Raw genomic sequence first — 20028 nt, 5'->3', positions numbered from 1 at the left:
GATCTTTTAAAAGTCTCTTGGCAGCCTTTGGTAACAGCGTTCTCCATGGGTCACAGATTCCAAATGGACTCCATATGAAGAGAACAGTCAAAAGGGGTCATAGTGATGCCTGAGGCTGTAGCACCTATTACAAGTATGCATAATCAAACAACCACACACACAGCATAGCTTACATGCCTCTAGTAGCATTCCTTGTGATATCAAAAAGTTCAGGTTTTTGTCCATTTTAAGAAATTTCTCAGCAACAGAATGAGATCGAATCATATTTTTGCCCAATGATGCTAAGGGATAAAAGAAGATGGATACGATTACATTATGATACTAGATGAACCACTGAAAAGTCTACAGGCCCTGAAGCTTATTTTGATGCAAATTGGTACTGTAGGGGGAGAGGAAGTATTTATAGGGTGAGTCTTGTCGTCTCTGTAGGCCTTAGGGCAGTAGTATTGGATAGACATCATCAACATGAGAGGACTCGACTGCTGGAGTTTAAAGGGTGCCTCATGACCTGTCTTGAAATTGAATATGTTGTTCCAAAAAAAACATCTTTATGTTAAAACAGAAGCAGTTTAGACTTGTGATTCAATCAGACCTTATGCTGTTTGGCTGCTTGGAGGCTTTCATATGTGACTGGCCCATCCTCATTTCCATAGCTCCCTTGACCCGCTGGCCCTTGGCTATTTAAAATCTCCAGATGCCGGAGGAGAGGCTCTCACAGGAATATTTTGTGGTAAGGGTATGGTGAAGCCTCAACAGTGTACTCGAGTGGGTTACTGTCAATTGTCTGTGGCTTTTGTGGGTTCACTGAACATGACCGATGGATCCTATGCAAGGTACATTGGACCTGTAACGGGTCCAAAAAACACTGGCCTGGTCATATGTTTTTTTCCCTATGCCTGAATGGCTTTAGCAGGGGGTAAAAGGTGGAGAGTTGTATACCTCAGGGAGATGATTTTAAAATAGATTTATGCCATCAAAACTGTGGACAAATTCCTGAGACCGAGCATTGAAAAAGGTTGTATTCTCTTGTGCAAGTAGCCCTATACAAACAATAAGTCTCTCTGTCATGGTTGTGGAGGTGATTTCTCTATGAATGTTTAAGTAGTGCTTATTTAGGTTTGGACTGTATTTCATTTTCTAATGTTACACTCACAGAGAAGCAGCGTAATGTATTGCTTACATTGTACAGAAGAAACCCTGAAGATAAGACTTCTTGACACCACAGTGGATTCCAGGAGGTTGTTCTTCGTTGTGCATCCATACTACTGGAGCCAGCCTTTCCCAGTATGAAACAGCACTAGTACCTCTGCTAATCTGAAGCACAAAGCTGTCAGAGTCCACTCAGTACTCTTTATACTTTATGACGCTTTGACATGTCTGAGAGACAACTACACTGAACAAAAATATAAACACAACATGTAACGTGTTGGTCCCATGTTTCATGAGCTGAAGTAAAAGATCCCAGAAATCTTCCATACCCACAAAAAGCTTATTTCTCTCCAATTTTGTGCACAAATTTGTTAAATCCCTGTTAGTGAGCCTTTTTCCTTTTGCCAAGATAATCCATCCACCTGACAGGTGTGGCACATCAAGAAGTTTATTAAACAGCATGATCATTACACAAGTGCACCTTGTGCTGGGGACAATAAAAGGCCACTCAAAAATGTGCAGTTTTGTCACACAACACAATGCTACAGATGTCTCAAGTTTTGAGGGAGAGTGAAATTGGCATGCTGACTGCAGGAATGTCCATAAGAGCTGTTGCCAAAGAATTGAATGTTCATTTCTTTATCATAAGCCACCTTCAATGTCGTTTAAGAGAATTTGGCAGCACGTCCAACTGGCCTCACAACCACAGACCACGTGTATGGCGTGATCTGTGGGGGGAGACTGGGTAGAACTGTGGTGTGGATTCTATTCATTACAGGTAGATCAACTCCAAATTGTGAATCAACGTTGTTTCCACATCATTTCAGCAAAATTTGGATTTGAAAAAAGTTATCCGTGTAAGGGAATTTAGTCTAATTATCACCCAACTTTTAACCTAAATCCAATGACATGGTGACATTTTTTGTTGATTTCACACTGAATTCACATTAGTTGACAACTCAACCAAATGTAAATCAAAACTAGATATTGAACTGATGTCTGTGCGCAGTGGGATGGCTTTAGATTTGATCTCTCCCCCATCTATGTTTCTACTGCTGAAGCTCAGAGGGATTGATGAGAGAATTGATTTATGGGTAAGCTGTAAACTGACATTTGTTTGTGATGATTAGGCATTACATTATAGAGTAGATATGAAAGACAGGCTTTATAATTACCCTTTTCAGTCTTCTGCATCCTTTCCTGTGAAAGGGGACATTGATTCTTGATTGTAGACTTTGTGCCAGTTGTTTTGGATAGAAATGCTCAGTTCTTTTTCAAATTCTGCTGTGGCCCAATAGCTGTTCCCTTCACCAGAGTAAGGTTGAGTGGACTCGTGTGTTGACTCATGCATGTTTCCAATACTTTGAATTCATGTGGCTCGTTTGTGTTTTTTCATGTTTTTCTTAAGTGCATCGAAAATGTTCCAGAAATCAGTAGCGTAAAGGTGTTGCGCATATTGTTTACGGACCATACACATATTGTTTACCGACCATATTTGTCTTTGATGACAAAGAACGAAAGTCTCTGAACAATTAGAACAATGATTGTTAAAAAAGGCTGTTTTGCTTGGAGGGAACCTTCACTTAAGAAAGCGAAAAACAGATGCAACTTTGGGTATGGTGATCTTCCTAGCAGGCATCCTCCCCCTTGTTTAGTCTGGACTCAGACTGCAGTGTTGTTTAATGTTGGGAGAGCAGAGCATGAGGTTTAAGCCTGTCTAGAGCCCTCTTATATAAAACCAACCAGAGAGCGACAGGATCCACACTGCAGTCCAACAACAAGGAATCACATCTGCTAATATGTACATGGATTCTGGTAACTGTCCTCATAGGGGTTTACATGTGTTCACTGTTTTGAATATCGGAATTATTACTTTGGGATATGTCTCCAACCAGTATAATGTCCTAGTATAATTACATATAATGTCAAAAAAACATTTAATGGATCTTGTTAATAGTTTTGTTAAATAAGTATTTTGTTAACTTGTTTTTTGTTAAGTATTATGTTAATTGATAACAGTCTATACTCCTAATTTTAAAGATATGTATGACTGTTGGGACTAATCATGGCAACTGTCTTCCAACTCATTGGCTGTGTGTTCGTCATTCAGTTTGACCTGAAATGATGTCTTTGACAAACCCTTCTCTCTGGAGATAGTCTCATCATCAAGCCCTTGAGGCTGTTCATAATTACACAATTTCACTAATTGACACAGGCCTTTAAAGGTTCAACCTTGACTTTATCTTCTGAGATGTGTTTTGACATCTTATCTATCTCCTGGACGAATAGCGGATTCATTCTGCATCTCTGAGTATCATTCTGCAGTTCAAAAGTGTGTGTAAGCCTATTAATTATGTTCTTGTTACATTGTGATTTTGCTAGTTTGTGTTATAAATAGTTGGATACACCAAAATCAAACAATTACACAGAAATCTTCTCTAAATGTTTCCCTGAGAGAATATCCATGCTGAGTCGAGTAGTTATTCATTCCACAACTAAACATAGGGTTCTCTCGTAGCTGTTGTTTTAATAAACCTCTCTCTCCAAACGTGGGAATATACTGTACTGGCTCATCATGCTGTCCACTTTATATGTTGTAATAGTCACTTGTTGACTTTAGTTTCCAACTCCAAGACTTTCTTACCCCTCTGGCATTTGTGTATTTGAGACCACTCTAGTGTTGTCTTGTGCACTCTCTTTATATGCTGTTAGAAGGCTAGGAAGAGAGTGTCAAAAAGATCCAAATGGAATGTGGACCACATGATAATGACGTCCTGAGGATAATTCCAGAGCCTATCTGACTCTCTTGGTCATTCCTATGAAATATACTGTTTAATAGACAAAGAACTGCTGCACGCTTGTGTGTGGGATAGAGAGAATGGAAAGGGGCCAGATCCATTGAAGTGGGGGGCAAACAACCCATCTCCATGGAAACTAGTCCAGCCCTCGCCTCTCCAGAGGTCTCAAAGAGGGAGGGATTTGGTTGGAAAGACATGACTCTCAGTTCAGTGGGAAAGCTGCAGCTATCTGGCAAAGCGAAACGTTTTATTTTTTTGTTACAATTTATCTAACGGGATTGATATTTGCTGGCATTTTTGGGGGGAAAAATGGCTGTGGAAATGAGGCGCGACTCTGAGGTAAAGCCGGTCGCCATTTGAAGTTTTTACATTATTGGGGATAGTTTATAAAGGGTTAACGAGGATATAGCGAGTTGCAACAGAAGTATCCGAATGCCGTACAGACAGAGTTCGGGAAGCGCAAATCCATCTCGTGGTTATATGCGATTGTATCAATTGGCAAACCTAAAGTATAGCCTACAATAAATATTTCACCGAATGGATTTTTTGGGGTTTTTTTTAACCGTATTTGGTAACATAACAGTTTGGGGGATGTAACGCCATCCTTGTTCTGAGCTCTTTCAAGTAGATAATGTGAATGTCAAAACAATTCAATTAAATTGGACTGAGTGAGTTGAGGCTAAATACATTTTGCCAAACTAAAGTTGACATTGTGGAGCACGAGATAATTTATTCAATTCAAAAGAGGGTCAACCTAAACTCCCTTGGGCCTCCTTGGGTTCTTGAGAGCTACGATAATTTAGCTACAAACGTTCTGAGATTGTATCTGACTCAGATTTACTAATGCTGTTGAGTGAGAATAGCCATAATCATAGCCTTGTATGTCCTCTAATGTGGATTCTATTGTTTCTCTCTGAGGGGCATCTCTGTGTTAGATGAAGTTTTTCACTATCACTGCGACTAGGCAGACGCTGCAGCTGCAAGCTCTTTTTCTTGAACTTTTCCCGAACAGACTGTCTATTGTGCATATCTAACAATGACCTTTCCTTCTCACTGGACTGGATTGTCAGCAGCAAGATTGGAAGGCCCCTCTGTTCTCTGGCCAGGGCTTGCATAACAGGGGCAACGGTGGGATGTCACCAGATGCTTTTTAGGCTGGCATTATCAGACAATGTGTATGATATCATACACACACCCAGTTATTGGGTAAGACTGGTAGGCTATATGTATGCTGCTATGCCCAGTGTCCACACATCACCCATAATAGAAACCCAATGTTTAGTGGAGCCACACAGCTTTAGGGTGCCTTTTCACCATTTTATTTACTGGCATCTAAATGGCATACTGGGCATACTATTAGCCTATAAGCCATATAATGATCACTATCCTGTTGAAGCTGTTGGAATTCAATGTCAGCTTGCCAACCTTGATGATGAGTTGTAGATCTGTGTTGATCCCTCAGTGGTTTAAGATTCATGGGGAAACCATGTGATACACTGTGAACAGGATCTTAGTGGAATATAGCCCACAGAGAATGACTGTATTGGATGTCACAGTTAAACCATCATTTGACTGGGTCTAGGCTATACATGCAGCAGTGGATAATCCAGCCACAAGTCTGCCCCACAAGTGTCAGAAGTTATGTCAGTTATTTTTTCTTTGCCTTGTTAAAGGTTAATGGTGCATCAATTTTATGCAGTGCCTTCAATGTGCTGCATCTTCCTCCGGGTTTTCCCTTTTCTACTCCATTTCACCTCAGCCATTTGCATTTTAGGCCCATAGCACGAATAAAAATGTCAAGACATAGGGCCATCTATGGTTTTGGAATGGAAGCTTGGTAGTTCAGCCAGTGTATGAATCCTAGGTAGTCATGTAGCTAAGTTTAGCTCGTAACTTGGCATAAATTATCGCACAATACACATTATTGAGTGATTCAAGTTTAACGTTTATATTGTCACGTGCACAAGTGAAAAGTATTTTCTTGCAAGCTCTTTTCCAACAATGCAGTAATTAATATCAGTAGTACTACAAAAAAAGCCTAGTATTGACACTGATTCACAGGTATTCTGTGTTATCCTTTCTGCTCACCACCCAGCCTTTAACTAAGATCCTGTACAGTAGGCTGTCACTTCCTGTTACTTCTTGTTTTTGTTTTGAATGACAGAGACCTTTGATTTACTTTTGGGTGTAGTGCAATCTACTCCCTCTGTTTAAGCAGATGGGAAATGCTATCCTTTTCAAATATCACCAATCCCATTCTCTCTTTGGAGTTTGGCATTACAAATACTGAGTGTTTGCACAACCTTTCATAGGCATTCTGAAACCTGTCCAAGGCATATTGAAAATGGTTTGGGCATGGCATTATTTCAGGCTCACCTGCCATGTAAAGGCTATTGGTAAGGTAAACTGCCTGTGACCTGAAGTAAGTGCTGGGAGGCTGGCACTCAGGCTCCACCTTGACGTGTAGTCACTATCTCACCCTGGATTACATACCATTTGCTTTACTATACATTATATCTTCCTGTTTTGATCATGCAAAGGTGCCTTAAAAGGAATGATATTCAAATGTATTTTCTCTGCTTCTCCTTTGATAGCTCGTCTTAAACATTTCTGCAATCCATCTATCTTATCTTTTACATAGGATATACACTCAGTGGCAAGTTTATTAGGTATCTAGTACTGGGTCGGACCCCCTTTGCCTCCAGAACAGCCTGAATTCTTCAGGGCATGGAAACGTTGCTCAATTGGTATCAAGGGACCTAACGTGTGCCAGGAAAACATTCCCCACACCATTACATCACCGCCACCAGCCTGTACTGTTGACACCAGGTAGGATGGGTCCATGGACTGGTGCTGCTTACGCCAAATCCTGACTCTGCCATCAGCATGACGCAACAGGAATTGGGATTTGTCAGACCAGGGAATGTTTTTCCACTCCTTAATTGCCCAGTATTGGTGATGGCGTGCCCACTGGAGCCGCTTCTTCTTGGTTTTAGCTGATAGGAGTGGAACCCGGTGTGGTCGCCTGCTGCAATAACCCATCTGTTACAAGGACTGACGAGTTGTTCATTCCGAGATGTCGTTCTGCACATCACTGTTGTACTGCGCCGTTATTTGCTTGTTTGTAGCGTGCCTGTTAGCGTGCACGATTCTTGCCATTCTCATTCGACCTCTCATCAGCAAGTTGTTATCGCCCACAGGATTGCCGCTGACTTGATGTTTTTGGTTTGTCTCACAATTCTCGGTAAAACCTAGACACTGTCGTGTGTGAAAAGCCCAGGAGGCCGGCCATTTCTGTGATACTGGATCCGACGCACCTGGCACCGAGGATCATACCACGCACAAAGTTGCTTAGGTCATTCGTTTTGCCCATTCTAATGCTCAATCGATCAGTAACTGAATGCCTCGATGCCTGTCTGCCTGCTTTATATAGCAAGCCATAGCCACATGACTCACTGTCAGTAGGAGTGAACTATTTTTGTGAATAAGCTGGCCACGGAGTGTAGGCAGTCATAAGGGTTCAGTCCGATCACCTCTCATCCCTCAGATTCGTGATCCATAAATGAACCCTCTTCCATATCAGAGTAAGGGAGAACAGTCGTAAGACAGTGGAGGCACACAAAATGTCTTGTCCTCCTTTCCGTCTTTCATTGGAAGTTAAAGCCTGTGTGTCAGAAGTCAGCCCAGTGACATATATCCTACATCCCAGCTCCCTGCAGCAGCTCAAATGGACATAAGCCTGTTTTCCACATGGCAGCTCCGACAGCTGTGCCTGCTCATATCCAGGTTGCCCAGAATACTTTTCCCCAGCTTTCCAAAAAGGGCATATCTGCCATTAGTATTGCCTTGAAGATAAAAGGGAACCGTAAACAGCTGAAAGATGGAGAGAAAAGAGGAATGAAAAAGACTGAAAGAATTGGTTCCATCTGGCCCATTGAGTCAGAGAGCTACAGTGGCAGGGACTTGTGGTTATTGTGTAGGGAGTGTGCAGCTGCCATGAACAGTGTCAACCTGTGGTGCCCCTGCCCATAAAGAGGCGAATGGAGCTCTGTGGGATGGATATTTAAGGGGCCCGACAGTGCTCAGCAAACAGCCGCCCACTCGACGAAAAGATGTCCACTGGACCATTCTTTCGAAAATCTGGCACTGAAAGTCAAAAGGAGACAAAAGCCAGCCTCTTGCGGCCTATGTGTTAGAGCGAGGCAGAGAGGAGATTTGTATGGACTGTTAATTAGGAACTGAGTTCTCATCCAGGTAGAAGGCCTTTTATAATGCTTTCATGTTACCCGAGACGTTATTCATAGTCGTTCTCCTCAACCTAAACACATGCTTGGTCCATGACGACAGGCTGTATGTACATACACCACATGAACAGTTCCAATGCGTCTCCTCCATGTAAAAGGTTTATGAGGACCATATGATGTTATGCTAGGGACTGAGTGTCTGGAGTGGCTCCTCCTTCCCCTCTAACATGGTATTTATCCAGTAATTCAACCTCCAGACTCACGTCTGATGTCGGATTTCCAACAGCAGTCCCAAAACCTCTTTCCTCGCCGAGAACGCACGGGAGAAAATGAAATGGTTTTTTGAAGACGAAAAAGAATGCCTGTGGATACATGGGTCCATACACTCCTCATGTCCTCTGGTGAGTTGTGACGTCTGGAAAGAGTTTTCAGAGGTTTTACTCTGCTTTCCCTGGCTGGCTCTTGGCTGTAAGTGAGCTCAGCAGTAGTTTGAAAACCTTGGAGTATGCTGATCAGCAGAAATGGTCAGGACGACATGTCTGCCAGAGAGGCTGAGACAGAGGTGTAGTAGCAGACTGGAGAACAAAATTAGAACAATGCTTCTATTTCTGGAAGCCATTGTGTCTGTTGTTATTACTTGATTTCCACCAGAGATGTGGTGGTGCTGGATGGAAATGACATCAAGCCAAGGCTGCTCCTCAGGAGGTTCATTTAACTTACTGTTATCATCACAACCCAAACCATGAAAAGTGCTGTGTTCACCAAATCACGTTGACATCTCATATTCGGTATGTAACTGCCAGGTGTTGATGAGCAAAGATGCATAGTTGAGTGTCTGAGAATCTTTATTGGATGATAAAGAAGCTCTTATCATTGAAGCCTGGTGCTCCGAGCTCCCGCCCCTCTCCTGTCTAATGTGTTGAATACCAGGCCTGATGGACAGGACAAATATTAGCACATTCCTCTATGTGATGGGCTGGCCTGTGGGCCTGTCAAGGCTGACAAGGCCATGGACCTAATGGCTTCACTATGAGATGAAACATTCCACAGCCCATGCACGTCACACGCACGCACACCCACATGCGCGCGCACACACACACACACACACACACACACACACACACACACACACACACACACACACACACACACACACAAACTAGCGGGAGTAGCTTTGCATAGTATTTGTGTGTTTCGGTCACCCGATAAACGGCTTACTTTTTAACCATGAGTTTGCCCACTCAAGGACATGTTGAAAACAAAGAGTTCTTCCGTTCCAACCCGAACTGTCTCAGGAACACACACAGACTTGCCTCCTCAACAAGCAAGCATAGTTTGTGATCCTCACGATTTCCCCCCATAATGGATATGCCTTTTGCTGTAGAATATGGTATGGCTAAGACACAACAGGACAGTTATGAGTTAGTGGTTTGGATGGCAGATACTGTAAGTCATGTAGACAGTTAGGGAAAGAGTAAATGTCTTAGATCCCCTGACAGAAGGCACAATTTTTTTCTAACTGTAACTGGCTCTGAGGAACCTGGCGAGAATAAACATATACCTTGAACATTGTTGTTGATAGGCCTTTTTTAATTTTTTTTAACTCATGATTCAGAGAGATCATATCACAGTATTGTATTCCTTGTAACTACTGTGCAACAACATTACTTGCTCAACCAGTTGCTCAATCAGTGCTTATCCAGTGCGCATCCCAAATGTAGGTAAGACGAGAAACTCATCTCCTTTGATGTGGAGTGTTTTCCATCCATCCATCTATCTGTTTTTCCACCTTGTGTCCTGTAGTTCAACAGAATACTGTATGTATTATGTATGAGCCTCAGTCATGCAGGGTCAGGGTTAACCTGCAGTTCACTTCTGGTTGTCTGTGGACCCCTGGGTGGGGGGCAGAGTGGGTGTAAATCTGCCTGCTGTCATTCCCCACATGGCACCCTGTTTCCTATAGTGAACTACTTTAGACCAGGACCCATAAGGCTCTGGTCAAAAGTAGTGCACTATGAAGGGAATAGGGTGCTATTTGGGATTTAGGCCATGTAAATGCAGCATGACTAGAATGCAGAGGTGGGAGGACAGACAGCCTGTTGAAAGGACAGTTGTTAGCTCCCTTTTGTCTTGTTCATAACGTTTGCTGAATGTTAAATCAATACTCAAATTCCATGTCAATATCTGACAGGGAGGTGCATTCCTGAATATGTAGTTAACCCTTGTGGGTCAAACAAAGCTGACTTCACACCAAGTGATGCAGTGGTGAGAAAATAGGTGGATAAACTCTGATCGCCGGTCTGTGAAAAAAGTAACGCCTACTGTCAATGCATTTTTCTGCAAAAGGTGGGTAAACTGTCAAGCAAAAATAAAGTGTGTTTACTTGTGGTTACCCTCCACTACACCACTGGTCTCATCTGAGCATCTCTTCCTTGACATTTATAAATTACTGAAAATATAAGTTTAGTATGCAGTGTTCTTAAATCTCATATACCAAGTGCCAGCACTCAGTATTTTGATAATATGTCTGCAATGCTTGATAATATGTGTGATGTTAATAACAGAGAGGTCTATTTTTTGGGTGACCTGAACATTGACTGGTTAGCATCTAGCAATCCTCTCAAGAGGAAGCTTCTAACTGTGACCAATACCTGTAATATGACCCAGGTTATCACTCAACCAGCTAGAGTGCATACCAAAAGTGTTGGATCTGTGACATCCACTTGTATTGATCATATCTTTACTAACGCTGCAGAGCTTTGCTCCAAAGCAATATCAGATTCCATTTGCTGTAGTGACCATAACATTGTGATAATAACAAGGAAAGACAAAGTGCCAAAGGTTGGGCCTAAAGTAATTAATAAGAGATCATAGAAAATGTTTTCACAGGACTCTTGCCTTCTTTTCAAAAGTAGTGCACTATATATGGAATAGGGTGCCATTTAAGACATTGCCGTACTCTAGCCCTAGACACGAACCATGACCACCTTTTACTGAACATGGTTTGACAGTTTGCTGCTGCTTTGACATCCCAGGAGAGAAACTGTACCTATTTTACCCTGTTTTTCTCCCCAATTTCGTGATATCCAATTACAATCTTGTCTCATCGCTGCAACTCCCCAATGGGCTCGGGAGAGGCGAAGGTCGAGTCAAGCGTCCTCTGAAACACCGTTAAACTGACGAATGAAGTCAGCCTGCAGGTGCCTGGCCCACCACAAGGAGTCGCTAGAGCGCAATGAGCCAAGTAAAGCCCCCCTGGCCAAACCCTCCCCTAACCCAAACGACGCTGGGTCAACTGTGCACCGCCCTATGGTGCTCCCGGTAACGGCCAGTTGTGACACAGCCTGGGATCGAAACGGGAGGCCTATAGTTAGTTTTTTAATGTGAAGAGATGGTATCAGTCTCAGGAAGTCAGCTGGTTAACGCCTTACTGTTTACTCCCCAAAGCTCCATCTTGGACTTCTCTGACCCAAATCTCTCCATTGTTGGGAACTTTGAAGTAGGTTGTGCATATAACCTATATCACTACACTTTTAGAAAAAAGGGTTCTTTGGCTGTCCCCATAGGATAACTATTTTGGGTTCCATGTAGAACCCTCTGTGGAAAGGGTTCTTCATAAAGTGTAAATGAAAGGGTTCTCTTATGGGGACAGCCGAAAAAATGTTTTTGGTTCTAGATAGCACATTTTTTTCTATGAGTGTAGCCACGGGTGCCATATAGTAAATATTGGCCGTGTAGCCACGGGTGCCACATAGTAAATATTGGCTGATTGCACATAGAGTGCAACACTCAAACACTTAAAACACTCAACACTCAAAACTGAAGTAACAACATATTAAGATGGCATTTGGACGGCAGGTAGCCTCGGGGTTAGAGTGTTGGGCCAGTAACTGAAAGGTTGCTAGATCGAATCCCCGAGCTGACAAGGTAAAAATCTGTCGTTCTGCCCCTGAACAAGGCAGTTTGCCCACTGTTCCTAGGCCGTTATTGTAAATAAGAATTTGTTCTTAACTGACTTGCCTAGCTAAATAAAGGTAATTTAAAAATATAAAGTAATTAAAAAAAATAAAGTAATTTCAATTTTGTGAATTTAATTTCCTATGAATCATCAATTCACTTGTTGCCCTCAACTTGGCTTCTTTGTAATTACACGCTGAAACCTGCCTACTGTTCTTGCATTGCACAAGTAGCCTGTTTAACAATCACTGCCATTTCTTTGTCATTACCAAGTGTTCCATATACACTGAGTGTACAAAACATTAGGAAAACCTTCCTAATATTGACTTGCACCCCTTTATGCCCTAAGAACAGCCTCAATTCACCGGGGAATGGACTCTACAAGGTGTTGAAAGTGTTCCACGGGGATGCTGGCCCGTTTTGACAAATCTTCCCACTGTTGTGTCAAGTTGGCTGGATGTCCTTTGGGTGGTGGACCATTCTTGATACACACTTGAAACGGTTGAGCGTTAAAAACCCAGCAGCGTTGCAGTTCTTGACACACTCAAACCACCTCCTACCATACCCCGTTCAAGTCACTTACACATATAAACTCAGCAAAAAAAGAAACATCCATGTCAATTTTGTTTATTTTCAGCAAACTTAACATGTGTAAATATTTGTATGAACATAAGATTCAACAACTGAGACATAAACTGAACAAGTTCCACAGACATGTGACTTTCAGAAATGGAGTTAAGTGTCCCTGAGCAAAGGGGGGGGGGGGGGGGGGTCAAAATCAAAAGTAACAGTCAGTATCTGGTGTGGCCACCAGCTGCATTAAGTACTGCAGTGCATCTCCTCCTCATAGACTGCACCAGATTTGCCAGTTCTTTCTGTGAGATGTTACCCCACTCTTCCACTAAGGCACCTGCAAGTTCCCGGACATTTCTGGGGGGAATGGCCCTAGCCCTCACCCTCCGATCAAACAGGTCCCAGACGTGCTCAATGGGATTGAGATCCGGGCTCTTCGCTGGCCATGGCAGAACACTGACATTCCTGTCTTGCAGGAAATCATGCACAGAACGAGCCGTGTGGCTGGTGGCATTGTCGTGTTGGAGGGTCATGTCAGGATGAGCCTGCAGGAAGGGTACCACATGAGGGAGGAGGATGTCTTCCCTGTAACGCACAGCGTTGAGATTGCCTGCAATGACAACAAGCTCAGTCCGATGATGCTGTGACACCCCGCCCCAAACCATGACGGACCCTCCACCTCCAAATCGATCCCTCTCCAGAGTACAGGCCTCAGTGTAACGCTCATTCCTTCGTCGATAAACGTGAATCCGACCATCACCCCTCGTGAGACAAAACCGCGACTTGTCAGTGAAGAGCACTTTTTGCCAATCCAGCGACGGATTGGTCCATCGACCGTGGGTGTGCCCATAGGTGACGTTGTTGTCGGTGATGTCTGGTGAGGACCTGCTTTACAACAGGCCTACAAGCCCTCAGTCAAGCCAGTCTCAGCCTATTGCGGACATTCTGAGCACTGTTTCTGAGCATTGTGCGTTCCTGGTGTAACTCGGGCAGTTGTTGCTGCCATCCTGTACCTGTCCCGCAGGTGTGATGTTCGGATGTTCCGATCCTGTGCAGGTGTTGTTACACATGGTCTGCCACTGCGAGGACGATCAGCTGTCTGTCCTGTCTGTAGCACTGTCTTAGGCGTCTCACAGTACGGACATTGCCCTGGCCACATGTGCAGTCCTCATGCCTCCTTGCAGCATGCCTAAGGTACGTTCACGCAGATGAGCAGGGACACTGGACATCTTTATTTTGGTGTTTTTCCAGAGTCAGTAGAAAGGCCTCTTTAGTGTCCTAAATTTTCATAACTGTGACCTTTATTGCCTACCGTCTGTAAGTTGTTAGTGTCTTAACGACCGTTCCACAGGTGCATGTTCATTAATTGTTTATGGTTCATTGAACACGCATGGGAAACAGTGTTTAAACCCTGTACAATGAAGATCTGTGAAGTTATTTGGATTTTTACGAATTATCTTTGAAAGACATGGTCCTTTTTAAGCTGAGTTTACACTCCATGTATACATTGTCTCAAGGCTTTAAAATAATCTTTTAACATGTCTCCTCCCCTTCATCTACAGTGATTTAAGTGGATTTAACAGGTGACATCAATAAGGGATCATAACTTTCACTTGGATTCACCTGGTCAGTCTGTCATGGAAAGAGCAGGTGTTACTAATGTGTTGTACACTCAATGTAGGTATAGGCAGTAAGCCTCATATTTGGAAACTGTACTGATCTGAAGTTCTTACAAAATTGATACCTAGGCCTATAAAGAATCCTGGGGTACTCTACATTTGTTTTGACAGAACCATTAAGATTAGCTGAGAGACTTTTCAAATGTGTTTTTAATTGCTGTGGTTTATCAGTATGCCTGTCTTGATAAGTTCTCCTTTTTTCTAAGCATACTGTATTTGCTTTCCAGATGTTACTATTGAAAGTGTTTTTACGCACAGGCGACAGTATTTTTACAGCTGTGCATCTTTCAATAAGTCAATGAAAAAAAACGATTTCATCAAGCTGTAGCAGGTATTTAAAAGAAATAGCAATATTTTCAGACATCTGATATTCTGTCCAAATTTCATCTAATATTTAATGTTCTTCAGTGGTGGTCGGTGAAGTGTAAAATGAGGGAGGATTATAATTTTTTATGAACATGGCCTTATTTCTATTACAGCATATTGGATAACTGTCATTCATATTCAATTCACCCAGCTAGGTTTAGGCTACTACATGATACTCACATTTTGTCTATACCCATCATGAGGTTGCTGCAACCTAGTCTAGGTTGCAGCAGAGAAAAAAACGAGAAAAAATGTGAGTAATCAAGGTGATAGTGACACATTCAATACTGCCTTGCATACTCTTGCTTGCATCTCACTGATCTAGGGTGTAATCATTAGTCCAACAGTTGCAAACGAGAGTTTCTGTTGGACAAATTCAGATATGTTTTTCCCCGTTTCGTTCCGTTTGCTTCAGTTTTAAGAAAAGTTTTTCTACAGAATCAGCTGTCTGTGACCATGCGAAAAAACCTTCATATCATAACCGCTAACCGCTACACACAGCCTATATCATTGTCACCATATTAGTTAACGTCTCATAGTCAACATAGCTACTAGAACTAAAGCGTTAGTAAACCCACTACAATCATGCAGTACAGTGTACAGTCAGCAAGCAGTTTAGTAGTTACACCTGTGGGCCCAGGTGGCAATAAATTAATAAAACCAAAAGCTTATCTTGACTTGGAAGAGTTCCAGTGTTGGACAGCCATAGCCAGCTGGCTCACATAGCATCCCACTCTGTTAAAGCCGGGTGCTTGAGTAGACTAATCTAGCTAGCTGCATTCACTAGCTAAGTGAAAGTGAAAAAAATACAACTAAATATCTCACTCTCTCTCTCTCTCTCTCTCTCTCTCTCTCTCTCTCTCTCTTGCTTCTCATTCATTTTTAAAGAAATTATTTGTTCAAAACTGTTAAACTATTGTCTTTCTCTCTCTGAGTCAACTACTCACCAGATTTTATGTACTGCAGTGCTAGCTAGCTGTAGCTTTTGCTTTCAGTACTAGATTTATTCTCTGGTCCTTTGATTGGGTGAACAACATGTCAGTTCATGCTGCAAGAGCTCTGATAGGTTGGAGGACGTCCTCTGGAAGTTGTCATAATTACTGTGTAAGTCTATGGAAGGGGTGAGAACCATAAGCCTCCTAGGTTTTGTATTGCAGTCAATGTTCCCAGAGGAGGACGGAAACTAGTTGTCCTCTGGCTACATAATGGTGCTACCCCACAGAGTGCTGTTGAGGCAACTGTGGACCTTCATTGCAAATCAGTGTGTTTTAATCAATTATTTGGTGACGTGAATATGTTTAGTATAGTTTTATCTAAAAAGGGTAACTTTTAAATGTTTCACTATTTTTATGAAATTCACTGAAGATGATGGTCCTCCCATTTTTCCACTGAGGAGTCACCACGGATGTGCTTACATGTTCTGTTTTTCTCACATGCCTTTTAATGTTGTGACATTGATGACAATAGTAAATGAAAGCATGTACAGGTGAAACTCCAAGTATACCTTTGGGTACTTATGGTTGTGTGCACAGAAATAAATACAGACCAGAGCCTATGGCTATGTGTTTGAGTGTAGCCTAATCACCATCACTGTACTCCAAGGCTCACATTCTGAATACCTTGGCTTTCCCTGCCTGCAGAAGATCCGAACGAACCAAAACAACTGCAGTTGTTAGGATCTATCAGGATATTCTGGCAATTCCCTGTGCAGCTGGATCAAAATGAAGACGTATGCTCTGTCCTCTCAGTCCACTAAAACAGGAAATAGATGACAGCAGGAATGCCTTCTCTCTCCTCATCTGTCTCTATAGGGCTCAGTGCCTTCTCTCTCCTCATCTGTCTCTATAGGGCTCAGTGCCTTCTCTCTCCTCATCTGTCTCTATAGGACTCAGTGCCGTCTCTCCTCATCTGTCTCTGTAGGGCTCAGTGCCGTCTCTCTCCTCATCTGTCTCTGTAGGGCTCAGTGCCGTCTCTCCTCATCTGTCTCTGTAGGGCTCAGTGCCGTCTCTCCTCATCTCTCTCTATAGGGCTCAGTGCCGTCTCTCTCCTCATCTGTCTCTGTAGGGCTCAGTGCCGTCTCTCTCCTCATCTGTCTCTGTAGGGCTCAGTGCCGTCTCTCTCCTCATCTGTCTCTGTAGGGCTCAGTGCCGTCTCTCTCCTCATCTGTCTCTGTAGGGCTCAGTGCCGTCGCTCTCCTCATCTGTCTCTGTAGGGCTCAGCTCAGCTCCACTAGGGCTACTGCTGCTTCATATAACTACTTCCTGTAAACAAACAGCTTCTGACCAGAGCCCAGCACCCTCCTCTCTGGGTTTTCTATTGACCTCCATAGAAACCGAAACACTTTGGAAGAGGGGTTGTTTCAGTGCTGAGACTGTATTTTAGATGAGAGTGGCATTTGAAGGGAGGAAACTGTGCGAGGGACATGTGGGCATCCAGGGACTGTTTATGGTGAAATGACAGGGTGTTCATTTACGTCATTTAGCAGACGCTCTTATCCAGAGAGACTTGCAGTAGGGAGTGCACACATTTTCTTACTTTTTTGGTACTGGTCCCCTGTGGGAATTAAACTCCCAACCCTAGCGTTACAAGCACCATGCTCTACAAACTGAGCCACACGTGATCACGGGTTAGTAACACGGGTTCCTCTGGGTGCTGATGTCTGCGATGTCATGGACACCACAGAATGTGTGACGTTATAGAGAGAAGCGTTGAAGAAACAACACATTTGATCTGAACATCCGTTTCAACACAATAATACATGAATATATAATAAACATGTTTTGGTGAAATTATGATAATGATATGAACTCCATTATCAATCAGGCAGAGAAATATGCAAGACTGTAAGTCATTACCCTTTGATTGAATATAATGTTGATCAGAGTAGTGTAAAAGTGATGGCCCGTTTGGCTCACATGCCGACTAGACCAAGCATGCGCGTGCGTCCGCCATCGAAATGTCAGGTTGAAATATCAACATGAACCTTGAACCAACTATATTAATTTGGGGACAGGTCGAAACACATGAAACATTCATGGACATTTAGCTCGCTAGCTTGATGTTGCTAGCTAATTTGTCATGGGATACAAACATTGGGTTTTTATTTTACCTGAAATGCACTAGGTCCTTTTTTTCTGGATCTTTGTAGAATTTTGACCCATTTTGAGTCTCTACTCTGACAATTAATCCACAGATGAAAGGGGAAACATGGTTAGTTTCTAGTAATCTCTCCTCCTTCAGTCTTCTTTTTCTGTGGACTTTATATGGGGGTTGGCAACCAACTTTAAGGTGCATTAACACCACCAACTGGAATGGAGTGTGGACCTCAGTTCATCTTTCATTCACCCACGTGGGTATATGCTCCTAAAAACCAATGGGGAGATGGGAGTTCTATTTTAGCGCCTGGCTACGCAGACGCTCGTTGAAGCACACGAGCAGTTTGAATGAAATGATTGAATAACATGCACAGTTGAAGTCAGAAGTTTACATACACTTAGGTTGGAGTCATTAAAACTCGTTTTTCAACCACTCCACAAATTTCTTGTTAACAAACGATAGTTTTGGCAAGTCGGTTAGGACATCTATTTTGTGCATGACACAAGTAATTTTTCCAACAATTGTTTACAGACGGATTATTTCACTTATAATTCACTGTATCACAATTCCAGTGGGTCAGAAGTTTACATACAGTAAGTTGACTTACCTTTAAACAGCTTGGAAAATTCCAGAAAATGATGTCATGGCTTTAGAAGCTTCTGGTAGGCTAATTGACATCATTTGAGTCAATTGGAGGTGTACCTGTGGATGTATTTCAAGGCCTACCTTCAAACTCAGTGCCTCTTTGCTTGACATGGGAATATCAAAAGAAATTGTAGACCTCCACAAGTCTGGCTCATCCTTGGGAGCAATTTCCAAACGCCTGAAGGTACCACATTCATCTGTACAAACAATAGTATGCAAGTATAAACACCATGGGACCACGCAGGCGTCATACCGCTCAGGAAGGAGACGCGTTCTGTCTCCTAGAGATGAACGTACTTTGGTGCGAAAAGTGCAAATCAATCCCAGAGCAACAGCAAAGGACCTTGTGAAGATGCTGGAGGAAACGGGTACAAAATAATCTATATTGACATAACCTGAAAGGCCGCTCAGCAAGGAAGAAGCCACTGCTCCAAAACCGCCATAAAAAAGGTTTACAACTGCACATAGGGACAAAGATCATACTTTTTGGAGAAATGTCATCTGGTCTGTTGAAACAAAAATAGAACTGTTTGGCAATAAAGACCATCACTATGTTTGTAGGAAAAAGGGGGAGGCTTGCGAGCCGAAGACACCATCCCAACCGTGAAGCACGGGGGTGGCAGCATCATGTGTGGGTTGCTTTGTTGCAGGAGGGACTGGTGCACTTCACAAAATAGATGGCATCATGAGGAAGGAAAAGTATGTGAATATATTGAAGCAACATCTCAAGACATCAGTCAGGAAGTTAAAGCTTGGTCGCAAATGGGTCTTCCAAATGGACAATGACCCCAAGCATACTTCCAAAGTTGTGGTAAAATGGCTTAAGGACAACAAAGTCAAGGTATTGGAGTGGCCATCACAAAGCCCTGACCTCAATCCTATAGAAAATTTGTGGGCAGAACTGAAAAAGCGTGTGCGAGCAAGGAGGCCTACAAACCTGACTCAGTTACACCAGCTCTGTCAGGAGGAATGGGTCAAAATTCACCCAACTTATTGTGGGAAGCTTGTGGAAGGCTACCCGAAATGTTTGACCCAAGTTAAACAATTTAAAGGCAATGTTACCAAATACTAATTGAGTGTATGTAAACTTCTAACCCACTGGGAATGTGATGAAAGAAATAAAAGCTTAAATAAATAATTCTCTCTACTACTATTCTGACATTTCACATTCTTAAAATAACGTGGTGATCCTAACTGACCTAAGACAGGGAATTTTTACTAGTATTAAATTTCAGGAATTGTGAAAAACTGAGTTTAAATGTATTTGGCTAAGGTGTATGTAAACTTCCGACTTCAACTGTATGTGTAAATGTATTTTGCAATGTTCGCGCACGTAACGCAGGCGATGTTGTCATCATGTCAATCAGATCCCTGTTTAGCCTGAGTCCTTAGAGCCTTCAGCAGCACACAAACTACAAGCCTCTAAAACTAAAGTCTGCAATAAAAACACAGCTAGGCTTTTTTTTCCTAGCCCTCTAGGTGAACACGTTCATGGGAAGAGAGCAAGTCTGTTAGTCTTGG

The 20028-nt window shown here is 42.7% G+C and overlaps 1 protein-coding gene across 3 annotated transcripts in view; it reads left to right on the top strand.

Annotated features, from left to right (window-relative positions):
• The window catches only part of st5 (suppression of tumorigenicity 5), a 90390-nt gene that overhangs the window by 4521 nt on the left and 65841 nt on the right, over window positions 1-20028 (top strand). For 2 of the 3 annotated variants that reach the window (XM_045688846.2, XM_082957536.1), the window contains exon 1: window positions 4128-4286. The gene's annotated coding sequence lies outside the window, so the exon portion shown is untranslated. 3 annotated transcript variants of the gene reach the window in all.

This window comes from Salmo salar, chromosome 11 (assembly GCF_965601325.2).
Source record: "Salmo salar chromosome 11, fSalSal1, whole genome shotgun sequence".
In the NCBI taxonomy this organism is placed as follows: Eukaryota; Metazoa; Chordata; class Actinopteri; order Salmoniformes; family Salmonidae; genus Salmo; species Salmo salar.
Note: the sequence above shows the minus strand (reverse complement) of the source record. Positions and strands in the feature narration are given on the sequence as shown.